The sequence below is a fragment of the Triticum dicoccoides genome, chromosome 2A, assembly GCF_002162155.2.
Source record: "Triticum dicoccoides isolate Atlit2015 ecotype Zavitan chromosome 2A, WEW_v2.0, whole genome shotgun sequence".
Classification (NCBI taxonomy): domain Eukaryota; kingdom Viridiplantae; phylum Streptophyta; class Magnoliopsida; order Poales; family Poaceae; genus Triticum; species Triticum dicoccoides.
In genome coordinates this window covers 588,462,028-588,476,148 of record NC_041382.1, presented here as the reverse complement: position 1 = coordinate 588,476,148, position 14,121 = coordinate 588,462,028, and positions in this window count along the sequence as shown.

Sequence of the window (14,121 nt, the reverse complement as noted above, 5' to 3'; positions counted from 1 at the left end):
ACCATTATATTGAGAATCAAATAAGAGAGATAAAGCCATCTAGCTACTAACTACGGACCCAAACGTCTACAAAGAACTACTCACGCATCATCGGAGAGGCGCCAATGGAGGTGGTGAACCCCATCCTTAATGGTGTCTAGATTGGATCTGGTGGTTCTGGACTCTGTGGTGGCTGGAATTGATTTTCGTCGAATCCCCTAGGGTTTCTAGAATATTGGGGTATTTATAGAGCAAAGAGGTGGTCCGGGGGGCACCCGAGGTGGGCACAACCCACCAGGGCGCGCCTGGGCCTCCTCGCACGCCCTGGTGGGTTGTGCTCTCCTCGGAGCACCCCCCCAGGCGCAGCCTGGGCCCATTAGATGTCTTCTGGTCCATAAAAATCTCCGTAAAGTTTAGTGGCATTTGGACTCTGTTTGGTATTGATTTTCTGGGATGTAAAAAATATGCAAAAAAACAACAACTGGCACTTGGCACTATGTCAATAGGTTAGTACCAAAAAATGATATAAAATGACTATGAAATGGTTATAAAACATCCAAGATTGATAATATAACAGCATGTAACAATCAAAAATTATAGATATGTTGGAGACGTATCACCACTCAAAAGAGTCTAGTCCTGTTTTACTGTATGAGTTACTACAAATGCCATTCAAAATTTTGAATCCATGTTATGTTCAATCAAAATATTTCGCTATGTGTAATGCATGCAACCTGCTACTCAAATGAACATTTTAGTGCATTCCAAACGTATATACTACCACTTCAATATGAACTAAATTTGAAGTTGTTTATCTATTTGAATAAGATCTACAATATGATTGTTGTCAAGTTAAACAATTTGAATTCATTTCTCTATTTTAATAAGATCTACAATCATCATTATTGTCAAGTTAAACCATCCTTTCTACATTATCTTCACAGCACACCACATGATTACTATCGAGTTAGATATGAACTATGTGTACGATATGAACTCGAATTCGATTTTTTGAATCCACTTTATGTTGATTTCAAATAATAGTACATTTCAAGTTCTAGCTAGAACTTCATAATCTAAACCATGCCTCATATGTATAATGTTTTTATCATATAATGTATGGTGCCCTGCACCCTATGCCTGCAAGTATTTAGTTGTGAGTTGCAAACGCCACATATTATCACAAATTAAAATTAAATATGAGATGGTTAGATATATAGTATGGTTTAGATTGTTCGATATTTAGTTGTGAGCTGCAAACGCTACACACTATCACAAATTCAAATAAATTGTGAGATTTTTTGATATATAGTATGGTTTAGATTGTTCGTTATTTAGCTGTGAGTTGCAAACGCCACACATTATCACATTATAGTATAACATGTCCAAAACCACACCACGCGTATCACTGCTATATTCATGCATGCATAGATTTATAACACTATGATCTCTTATTCAAATATATGAATCCACTTTCATATCGAATTATGATCTTTGTTAGTCTCTTACACCCACACAATCCTCTAACCTTTGTAGCTAGCACTAACTTTCTCTCATGCATGCACATGCCCTCTTCGCCCTCCCCCTCCCTCAGCATTCTATTCATCGTGCACATTCATTTTTTTCTTTAGTTCATACTCCCACGGTCTCCACAACTCCTTTTCGACACACACCGACCGATAAACCTCTCTAGTGATGTCTGCCTACCACATACACACACACTTTCCATCTCCTTTCTCTATCCATGCCTCACCCCTATTTTCATTGATCTCACGATCGCACACTCCTCCCCCTATCTAGTAGGCCTCTCGCACCACCTCCTAGATCCATCCCTCTCTCTCTATCCGTCTCTCTCGGCCTTATTTGCATCTAACAAATGGATGTACACCGACCGATCTCCCACTATAAATATAGCTAGCTATGTCATTTATAACCCATTTTCCCCAAGCGCCGATCAATCTACCTCATTAGTTATGTCTCTCTCTTCCTCTGACACACAATAATTGATCTACCAATCTAGTTAGGTCTGCTTACCAAACACATGGTCCCCCTTCATCATCCATGCATGCCTTCCGACACATCTATCATGCACACGCACACACAGAAACACATCCCACTCTTCTTGATATTGCAGTTGTACCCTCAGTTTGTCTAGTAGGCCTCTCCCACCATCTCCGAGAAGCAACTCCATCACCCCTCCAGCACTCTCTCTCTCTCTCTCTCTCGCTCTCTCTCTCTCTCTCTCTCTCTCTCTCTCTGTGTCCCAACCTATTTCCCATCCTTCACTTATGTATGGATGTCGATCGATCTCCCTCAAGACCTGGTTAGGTCTCTCCTTCTCAACACATATACGAGTCGATCTACCTCTCTAGTTAGGTCTCTGCCTCCCCCCACACACAATGATACATCGAGCGCTCTAGTCATGTCTCCCCGGCACACACAAACTTGCCCTCTCCCCTTTGACGTTCCGGTAGGTTAGTCGCCTTATATCTTTGACGTGCACACACACAATTTCGATGGCTCTCTTCATCAATCTCGCACCCACACACTTGATCCTCTCTTTGACTCTATCGATATCTATGGCCCCTCCCTCTCTTCTCGTGGATCGCCCCCTCTATATATGATTTAGATAGCCCTCTATTTCACACACATTGCATGTGTCACATTTTTGTTTGAGATATCATCGACACATATTCCCACAAATACATTCACGAAATCACCCCCCATAACAAAAAACACTCACGAACACACATGCCATCTCTCTAGGTTTGTATCTCCCTCTCACACACACCCACAGAAGTGGGGGCGTGCATGAAGAGAAGAGGTGCATGCACGGCACACGTACTCCCATCTCTTTCCCAACCACACTAGTATGGGTACACGGTGGAGCCCATTTCTGTACGAAAAGGCAGCCCACGTGGTAATTTGACATGTGTATTGGTTGTCCACTTGATGAAGGATCATGTACCATGGGTGAACAAACAAATTGGGACTTGATGCGTTATTAAAAAAAGAGGCAAACCATGTGGGGCCAACCTTAGAGGCAAGGCACTATACACTAGAGATGCTCTATACTACTTTTGATGTGTCCCGTCAAATCGTAGAACGAGGAAAAGCTTGCTTAGTATGCCCTCTCCCCCGCCCACGGGCGCGGTGGCTTGTAGAGTCGTAGGACGAGGAGAAGCTTGCTTACCACGCCTACACCCGCTCCCTCACCCACGCACGCGGTGGCTCACAGAACAAGGAGAAAATTTTACTGCTCCCTCCATTAGACGTATATATACTCCTTGTCCCTTCCTTGGTTAGAGAGATTATCATATTGTTTGAAATATATGTCTTTTAGCAGATTTCAATATGAACTACTAGTACATACTCCAAACACTGATGTATATAGACGTATTTTAGAGTGTAGATTCACTCATTTTGCTCCATATTGAAACAGACATAGTAGTACGCACTCTCCCTCGCCCCTCTACCCTCGCCCACATGGTGGACGTGCATCAATTTGTTCGGTCTCAGATACGCAGAACTATATATTGTAGTACCATCATTGCTCGACTTCCCGAAGAGGCAAAGAGCCAAGCGCAAGGTTATAATATTTTTGAGATGCCAAGCACAAGGTTTATAGGAGAACGAGTAGTACTAGTACTAGTAGTACTAGTGTATGAGGAAGAAGCAACAATAATGTATGTTTTGCGTGAAAGTCTCTTATTACAGAACATGCTAGACCTAGTGGACCTCATTGTTGCAATGGGAGTATCATAGATGTCACGATTCAGAGTGGTGGGCAGCGGGAATAATATTTGGAGCTGCTTAGTTTTAAACCCCATGAAGAGGTCCCATCAAAAGGAATAGCCATCCTCTACATGTGCTCCATGTAAAATGAGTAAATGAGACGAAAAAAGAAAGAGACGAAGTAAAAAATCACCAGCCTTAGAGCCAGCCCTGTTGTATTAGTGAATGATATTTCTGCGTCGTGATTGACATGGCTATCTTAATAACCGTGCTGCGGAGGTAGCAGCGGATTTGTATTTATTTGCGGAGGTAGTAGTGGATGGATATTCAACGAGGAGTGAAATGATGGTTGCTTCCTCGGTTAAACATAGAGAAAGGTGGGCCTCCTGATTTGACAGCTCATTAGTCATTATTACTACCTATACTCTTTGCCCATGTAATAACTGTGTGGTAGAGTAGTTGGCTATAATTTTAATAACCATGCTCGAAGAGAAGAGGTGCACGCACCCACGCATGTACTACTAGCACTCTTTGCATCTTCCCCAACCACACACGTGACACGGTGGAGCTCATTTCTGTATGATGATGCAGCCCATGTGATAATTTACCGCGTCTAGTAGTAGTTGCTCACTTAATGGAGGGTCGGGAACCATGCATGAATGGTGCCGTGTTATTTAGAAATAAAGTTTTTTTCTTTAGTGGCACGTACGTAGTATCACCATAAAAAAATACACTTTCATGATGATACATGTTTGTCAGAGTAGGTCACCTTTTCTGTCATGCATGTACATCCATGATGATTTTATGACAGAATCAAGATAGTCATACATGTGCCGTCGTAGAAGTGTTCCATGACATTACCAAAATTATCATCACGAAAGTGTCCATTTCCATGACGATAAATGGCGCGTCATGGAAGTGCTTTCGTCAATGGTGACTGACACGTGGCATCCACCGTAACGGGTCGCCGTTAAGCTATCGGGTCCGGTTTTGGATCTGATAACCCGTTAACAGCCCGGACCAATGGGGATTTTCCACGTGTAAAATTCTCATTGGCCGGAGGAAACACGTGTTGGCTCACCGTTGGGATAGATGTCATCCACTCACTGGATAGGAGGCGCCTATGATACATCGACATGTGGCACGGCCCGACAGAGGCCCATTCTGGTGAAAAGGCCAGCCCGTTTGACTTGGTCAAAAGGTAACGGGCCGGCCCACGGAAAACCTGTTAACGACATGTTCGTATATAGCCCATTTACGGCCCGCTAACTCATGGTCCATTACGGCCTATCGGAATTAAGCCCAGTAGCTTCATCTGGGCCGTCCAATATGATTCCAGCTCGTTGTAACTTCCGGCCCATGTATGCATCTGAATGCTCCAGGGACTTTCACAATCCTTCCGCTTCTTGTCGCAGGACTGCTGATCGATCTCTTTCAGCTTGTAGTTGAGACTCAAGAAACCGAACTGATTCCGACAATGAGTTTGTATAGCTTGTGCAAGCGGTAGTGGCCAGTAACTCGAACACTAAACCAAGACATTACTTTGGGGTTGTCTCACTGTCTTTAGGATAGTCTTCCTTAGATGTTTTATCAGCTTTGTTGGAGATCAACAAGGATGGTTCACTATCCTAAACCTTACCTGCATTACTTCCTTTACTATTGCTTAATAAGGCACTCTTCCCCAATATTCTGTCAGCATTCTAAAAGAAGAAACAAGCAGACACATAACAGGTTTAGCATGTACTAGTATATGAAACTCATTTCGGTGAACCAGTTCATTAGTAAGGTGGACAGGATTAAACTACAAAGTCTTCTATTGCCAAGTAGTACATAATAAAAGCATCAAACAAACATATATCTATGTCCTATGGTCACTGCATTGTCTTGCCAAATCAAAATAGAGACACAGTTCAAATCATATCAGTTCAAGACAAAGCAGTAGTGAAAGAATACAAAGCGTGGGAAACTACACGGCACAACAAGATTTCAGATGGGTACCACGGGTCTACATGTACAATAACACTATTGGCTCTGTTGTGATTCTAGTAATGTGCATGATATGAGAAGTCAACTGTATACACAATTGAAATTGAAAACAACAGAGCTATTGATAAGAGCAAACCTGTTAAAGAAACATGCGTGAACATACCTGTTGTGCCATTGGAGTTTCGATTGGATCCTTCAATTTAAAAATAAGTTTGTATGAGTAAATATAGTGATACAAGAGCAAAGTAGTATGCACGATAGCAATGGAATCTTAAATTAGAACAGTTGTTCTTCAGGTTTAAGCACTTGTTCTACATGAACAGAGTACAGCCAAACACAAGAATATAGTACTTAAAATAGAAAATGAGCTCATAGACCTTACCACATTCTTGGTTCGGGACCAATACCGAACAAGGCGTTCCCAGTCATCGTCCAGTAAATGTGTCTCAGGAGAACGTAAGGGAATTTGATGAATTTCTTTGCCAGTGAAGTACGTTTTCTTCAGGTAATCCCGATACTGCCACCAAGCATTCTTGAAGATAGCAGAGGTATTAGCATAGGTTACCTCATCCCGAGTTTCTAAATTGGTCCTTCTCTATGGAGAAAAATGGGAAAATTTGTTGTATTATAACCATCATGGAGGTAGAATATATGTGACAAAGCAAAGTAATTGCCATGAATAACATTACTTACACATAACTCCTGGACAAACACCTGCAACTGGCATTTCCCTTCATCTTCAGTATAATATTTCCATGATGGGAAGATACACACATAGGATTTAACAACATCAATTGCGATAGATGCTAAACTACGACTGGCTGGCTGTGCTTCCTCCACAGGAATAGGCGTACTAACTGGTGGAGTTGGGGTTCGCAGTGGTAGTACTCGCCCTTTGGGCACTGGAACTGCCTTACTAACTATTCTTGTTTGGGAGCTCTGTGGTGGAGATGGTGTTGTGTCAACAGGAGCTAGGTTACTATCTGTTGGGGTTGGGTTAGATTGGGTGAAGCTAGTTCTCTGTCCATCGCAGTAGGGGTACAATCTGCGAGAGTATGGGTTGTGTGTGGTAGGGTTGGTTCTCATGCATGTACAACCAGGGTGCTATCTCCACCAAGAGGTAGCACTGTTTCATTTGAAGACCGTGTTTTCACTCTGCTAGATACTGGCATCACCCGCTCCAATTCAAATGGCTGATAAACAGGAAACATAGTTGAATGTAAAGACATTGTATGAGAGACAGATGCAATAGATAGTGTGGAAATAAGAGGGCATGAAATAGTTGACATGTATATTGTTTAACTAAAACGGATAGCATGACATAATTTCGCATACAGGATGTCTATCTAAACTAGACAACATAGCATAACATAATTCAAAGATATGATGAATAACTAAACAGGATCACATGACATAATTCACATACATGTTATCTAAGTAATCAGGATCACGTGATTTAATTCACATATGTGATTTATATGCTAAACAGAGGGCATTCGATATGATGTCTGAACTAACAACATGGTGTTGAATATTTTGTATATGATGTCTAAACTATGCAATGCAAGACACCATATGCATGATATGAGCAGTATAACCGTGCCAAGTTAGAGAATACACATTGGTGGGGGAATAGGACTGATCATCTGTCTCTGAATCCATCTATGAGGAGCTATCAGGACCAAACAAGAGACCTGCTTCAATAGGTAGCACTGTCTGCTCTGAAGGCCTTGTTTTCACTCCAGATTTTTCCATCTCCCACCCAAATGGTTGATTCACAGGAAGAGTAGTTTAATGTACAAACATTATCGACAAATGGAAATGTAATGAAGAAAAGGATGGGCAAGATATCATTCAAATATATGATGCCTGGTTAAACAAGATGGCATTGCACATTTCACATATATTATGGCTGGCTAAAAGACATGAGACTGCATAATTCCCATATATGATATAGAAACTAAACATGTGGCATTACAAAACATGTCTAATCTAAGCAGATGACATATATGATGACAAAAGTAGGCACTGTAAGGCAACATATGCATGATATGACTAACATCATCATGCCAAGGTAGAGCAAACACCTTGGGGGTAAATAGGAGTGGTCTACTGCGTCTGAATCTGCCTCAGAATAGATATCTTCCTATGGATTACAATCTGGAGAGGGGGGATGGTTTGCCGTTGAACCCACCATGGAGCGATGTCTGCATGGCATTATATTGCCGCACAAAACTCTTCTCTTTTTCTCTACATGTTCAGCATGACTGCGTACAATATCTGACATGCATATGAAAAAAACATGGTGAGATTATGTAAGGAGAGCATGCAGAAATCTAGAGTGATAGTATCAACCAGTGGATGGATCCAAAAATAATGATAGTAGGATGATGATTGCTTTAATTTGATAAAAAGACAGATGACGATTGCTTTACTATTTGTTTCCCACCCAAGATGAACAACATAGGCATACCCTAGGTGAACTAGATATTAGACAGAGATACTATTCATTGTTGCCTCGATATGTGCCCCACAACTAATTTAGAAGTCAAGTTTGAACATTAATTTGGACCTGACTTGGAGTCTAAGAGGTGAACAGGATGATAAAGTAGAAGGTAATTTTAAGCAATGCATGATATAAGCAGAAACAAAAGAGTGTGACCTCTCTTGTGGACCCGTGTACTCCTCAGGTTCATCTGCTGAGTCGATGATGGTGATGCCGTTGTGGTGGGTGCCGGTGGCAGGGAAGGAGATCTGAGGCGGCGAAAGACGGTCAGGAGTCGTGATGTCTGGTTTGGTGGATGGTTCTATTGATGGAGTAGCTCAGGTGAGGTGGACGACGTCGCGGCAGGAGCAGGACAAACCACACAATGTTTCCTTCGACACCTACCTATAACTGAAGTAATTCTGTAAGGGCTCATTTGGCTTGCATGATTCTAAAAACGCAGGGATAGGAAAAACACCGGAATAGGATAGGAATGCACATGGTAAACTTAGCATTTGTAAACATAGGATTTCTGTCAACTTGGGTGTTTTGTTCACAGGAATTGGAAGAGCAGAGGAATGCAAAGAAACATGGCCAAAATAAAGTGAAACCATATGAAAGCGTGTACAATTAGAATGTTATTCTGCCACTAATGCACTTGGTCTTGTTTTCATGCATAGGATTTTGAAAATTAGGTCCAGGTGGATGTTTTGCTCCATTCCTTTCAACAAATTGCATGAATAGTTGAATAGTAGAGTGCCATAGGAAAATTTCCTATTTCTATGTTTTTCCGTTGAACCAAATAGCTCTAATGGGTCGACATGAATGTAGAGAAATAAGTGATGCAACAAGTGTACAACCTCTTTGCCGTAGCCGTGTCGACCTCAGCATCATTGGGTTGGTCGTTGAAGAAGTTGAGGCAGAGGTGGCTGTCGGAGGTGTGGAGGAAGATCTGAGGAATCTGTCGACGGTGTCCAGGGCACTGCTCTATTGTGATGGATCGTTCTGTCGTTGGAGCAGCTCCGATGAGTCGTAAGACATCAAGGTTGAAGCAGCACAAGACAAACATCGTTAATCTCAAGTGGGATTCTAATAGGATCTCCAATAGATGATGTAAAATACATTACCAAAAAGTGATAGATGTAAAATTTACATCACCAAAAACCACCTAACTACAACATATGAGGTAAAAACTGTTGACTCTGAACTTAACTGTCAAAACTTAAATTTACTGTGGAATCTGAATGTTACTGTCGAAACTAAATGCAATGGTAGAAGAGAGGCACTTGACATGTAGTTTAGGGAGGGCCTGCAGTTCATCTTCAACCTGCACCCCCTGAGCCGCCAGCCACCACCGGTCAAATTGCCGGCCCCCGCGCCACCTCGCCGCCCCGAAACAACTCCCCACCACCAGTCCGCAGCCACCCCGAAACAACTCCCAACCGTCGGTCCGCTGCCGCCTCGGTGATGGGAGGGGGGAACCATGACTTAGGGACGCACTTGTCCAAAATGTAGGGTGTGTTACAAAAGTACCCCGGCCGATTTGAACTAGCGGCCCTTTCGGCTCAGGGTTAGAAGGGGGATTTTCGCGTGTCGGGATTTGGCAGCTGGGAGGGAGTTTTCACGCGCGTTGTAATTTCGGGATAGCAAGGCACGGGTTGTGAAGGCGCCAATTTTGGGAGCACAATATCTGAATTTTCGGGATATAACAAGGTGCGGGTTGAATTTTAGGGACAAGCCTAATGTGTGATATTGTACTACTTGTACGTACAATTCAATTCGCACTTCCCTCAACAAAAAAACAAAAAAAAACTATTCACACCACACAAAGAGAGAGTCTTGTCCTGTTTTACTATACAAATGCTATTCAAAGCTATGAATCCATGTTATGTCCAATTAAATTTTTTCAGTGGCTGTATAATGCATGTAACCTACTCATACCAACATTTTAGTGCATACCACTGCAATTCGAACTAAATTTGATTTCATTTCTCTATTTCAATAAGAATCTACAATCATGATTGTTGCCAACTTCAACCATCATTCGTGTATCACCTTAACAACACACCACATGATTACTATAGAGATAGATATGAATTATGTGTACTATATGATCTCGAATTCTATTTTTTGTATACAGTTGGTGTTGATTCCAAATAATAGTACATTTGATGTACTAACTATGTATTCATAAACTAAACCAGGTTCCATACGTACACCGTGTTTATCACACAAAGTATAGTGCCCCGCCCCCTACATTATGACAAGTATTTAACCCTAAGCTGCAAAAGCCACACATTAGCCCAAATTATAATCAATGTTCTACATTATGATATCTTCAAGTATCCGTATCCACTTTTTTTATAATGAATTATGATCTCTGTTCATCTTTTACACCTTCATGATCCTCTTCTCTTTGTAGCTAGCTAGTGCTAACTTTCTATCGTGCATGCACACACCCGCCCCCCTCTCACCCTCCCTCAGCGTCCCCTCCATCGCGCCCGTTCATTATTTCTCTTTAGGTCGTTCACCCGCGGTGTGTGTTGGCCCCCCCGGCTCCTTCTTTCCGGCACACACCGGTCGATATACCTCTCTAGCCAAGTGTGCCTACCACAAACACATACTTCCCTCTTCTCTTCTCACTGCCCATGCCCCCATATGTCCAATACAGTTCCACGCAGGTGCACACTCCCGCCCCTCTTTTCATCAATCTCATACTCACACACTCCTCCCCCCTCGACATGGTAGGCCTCTCGCACCACCTCCTAGCTGCACCCCTCCCCCTTGTCTGTCTCTCCGGACCTTATTTGCTTCTAACACATGCATGCATGTATACGTACTGATCTTCCTACATATAGCCAGGTCGACTATAATTCGTTTTCCCCATGCACCGATAGACTTACCTCACTAGTTATGTCTCTCCCTTTCTCGGACACACGATGGTTGATCTTCCTATGTAGTTATGTATGCTTACCACAACCATATCGTCTCCCCTCATCATCCTTGCATACCTTCGGACTCGTCTCTCACACGCACGTGCATAGACAGACAGACATCCCCCGCCCTCTCTTATTGATATTGCACGTGTACCCTCCGTTTGTCTAGCAGGACTCTCCCACCATTTGTGAGACGCCACTCCACCACCAACCCTCCAACACTCTACCTTTGTCTTTCTCCCAACCTTATTCCTTTGCTACACATATCCATGGATGTCGATCGATATCCCTCAATACATAGCTAGGTCTCTCTCCTTCCCCACACATATACTAGTCGATCGGTCTCTGCCCCCTATCCCCTCCCCCTCCCCCCACACAAACACACCGATAGTCGAACGTTGTAGGTAGGTATCCATGCCATAGAGAAAAACTGCACCTTTGCCCTCTCAAATTCCAGTAGGGTAGCCGCCCTATATCTTTGACATGGGCAAACACAAATTTGATGGCACTCTTTAGCGATCGCGCAGCCACACACTTCATCCCTGTTTTCGATTCTATTGATATCTCACATCCATGACTCTGTTTCACACACATTGCATATGTTACATTTTTTTGTTTGAGATATCATCGATACATTGCCTTTGTTTCGCACAAACCATCTCTCTCACACCCACCCATGTACGTACCTGCACCTAAAGAAGAGGTGCATGTAGGACGCACGTACTCATGTCTCGTTCCTGGCCACACCCGCGCCGGTACATGGTGGAGTTCGTTTCTGTACGAAAAGGCAGACCACGTGATAATTTGACGCGTATAGCTGTTGTTTATTCGAAGGAGGGTCGAGTACCACGCCTAGATGGAACAAAGTTCGGCTTGACGTGTTAGTATTAAATAAAGTTATATATTCCTCAATGGCACGTACAGAATATAAAACGATTGCCGTGGGGAAAATGGAAAAATCCGCTCCACTATATAGAACGGAGCCTGCCTGTCGGGGTTTGTCTCTCGTCACACCATCTCACACAAGGCGGTAGTGGCCTCTCTCTCTCACCATTGGTTAGTGATCCGGCCACATCCCGTCTACCAGCAGAAAGGGAGGATGTGCATCGTTTCTCCGTTCGACGGCGTTGAGGCAGCACGTCCCGATCTGTGGTACCCGCCGTTCTCTTTGACCAACCTCTGGCGCGGTAGGGCCTTCGCCACTTGCTCGCTACCGCAGTATGGGAAAATCTCGGCCGCTAGCGCCCTCCTAGTAACATCCCGACGACCCTCAGGTACAGCTTCCTCCGGCCTTGCTCCACTGCCCATCTTCTCACGTTGCTGCATGTGGATCTTGTTTAGTTGTTTGCTTAAAACGTATCTCAGACGGCGTACTTGCCATCTTGCAATCTCGTCCTCAAACCATTTTTGATAAACCATCATGCTGCTATCTTTCCCTTATTACATGGAATATGCTTCTTTTTTGTCGGCGTATGTGTCTTCAACTCGTGTTATTGGGTAGTAATTGTTTCCTTTCTACCTCCTTTTGCAAACAGGGCTATCCATTTTCACCTCGTTGCTATTGTGACCTTTTGGTGAACTGCACAAATCACTTTTTTCTTAAGAGTGTTTTGTGCAGTTCCGCCAAAATGTCACACGGGCAACATTTTTACATTTCTGTAGGACTGCAGAAAAGGAGATTGGTTTTGCTATCCTCCTCATCCAACTCCGTGCCTAATCTTCTCCAACAAGTAGTTAGTCCTAAAGAGAGATCGCGGAGGTAATCGTCTTCTATTTGTGTGTGTTATGTTTCATCATCTAGTTCCACTATTATCTTAATCACACTGACTGGATATCTTTGCAAACATGGAAGGTCCGCTCGATTTTAGTGGAGCTCCACAAAATGATCGGATTGTGGTGTCCTCCATACACCTCTTTTTTGGCTACAGATCTGGGTGAAACTAGCTGCCAAGCAATGAACATTGTGCCCAGGAAATGGAGCCATGCCTACGAACAACATCAATCAATTATATATTTTTATTTATTTGTACACCTTCTCGCAACTTGGTCTTCAATTGTGATGTGAATACTGGGGCTGATCTATGAACCATTGAGATGCATTAGTAGCCATGGTAGTTTCATTTGTATTTGATGGAATGTTGTAATGAGATAATCTTGAGGCAAGAGGACACATGAATCCTAAGTTGAAACCTTTTTTTTCACGGGAACCAAAGTTGAAACCTTCATAGTGAAGGAAATATGCCCTAGAGGCAATAATAAAGTTATTATTTATTTCCTTATTTCACGATAAATGTTTATTATTCATGCTAGAATTGTATTAACCGGAAACATGGTACATGTGTGAATACATAGACAAACAGAATGTCACTAGTATGCCTCTACTTGACTAGCTCGTTGATCAAAGATGGTTATGTTTCCTAACCATAAACATGAGTTGTCATTTGATTAACAGGATCACATCATTAGGAGGAGGATGTGATTGACTTGACCCATTCCGTTAGCTTTAGCACTTGATCGTTTAGTTCGTTGCTATTGCTTTCTTCATGACTTATACATGTTCCTATGACTATGAGATTATGCAACTCCCGTTTACCGAAGGAACACTTTGTGTGCTACCAAATGTCACAACGTAACTGGGTGGTTATAAAGGTGCTCTACAGGTGTCTCCGAAGGTACTTGTTGAGTGGGCGTATTTCGAGATTAGGATTTGTCACTCCGATTGTTGAAGAGGTATCTCTGGGCCCACTCGGTAATGCACATCACTATAATCCTTGCAAGCATTGTAACTAATGAGTTAGTTGCGGGATGATGTATTACGGAACGAGTAAAGAGACTTGCCGGTAACGAGATTGAACTAGGTATTGATATACTGACGATCGAATCTTGGGCAAGTAACATACTGATGACAAAGGGAACAACATATGTTGTTATGCGGTTTGATCGATAAAGATCTTTGTAGAATATGTGGGAGCCAATATGAGCATCCAGGTTCCGCTATTG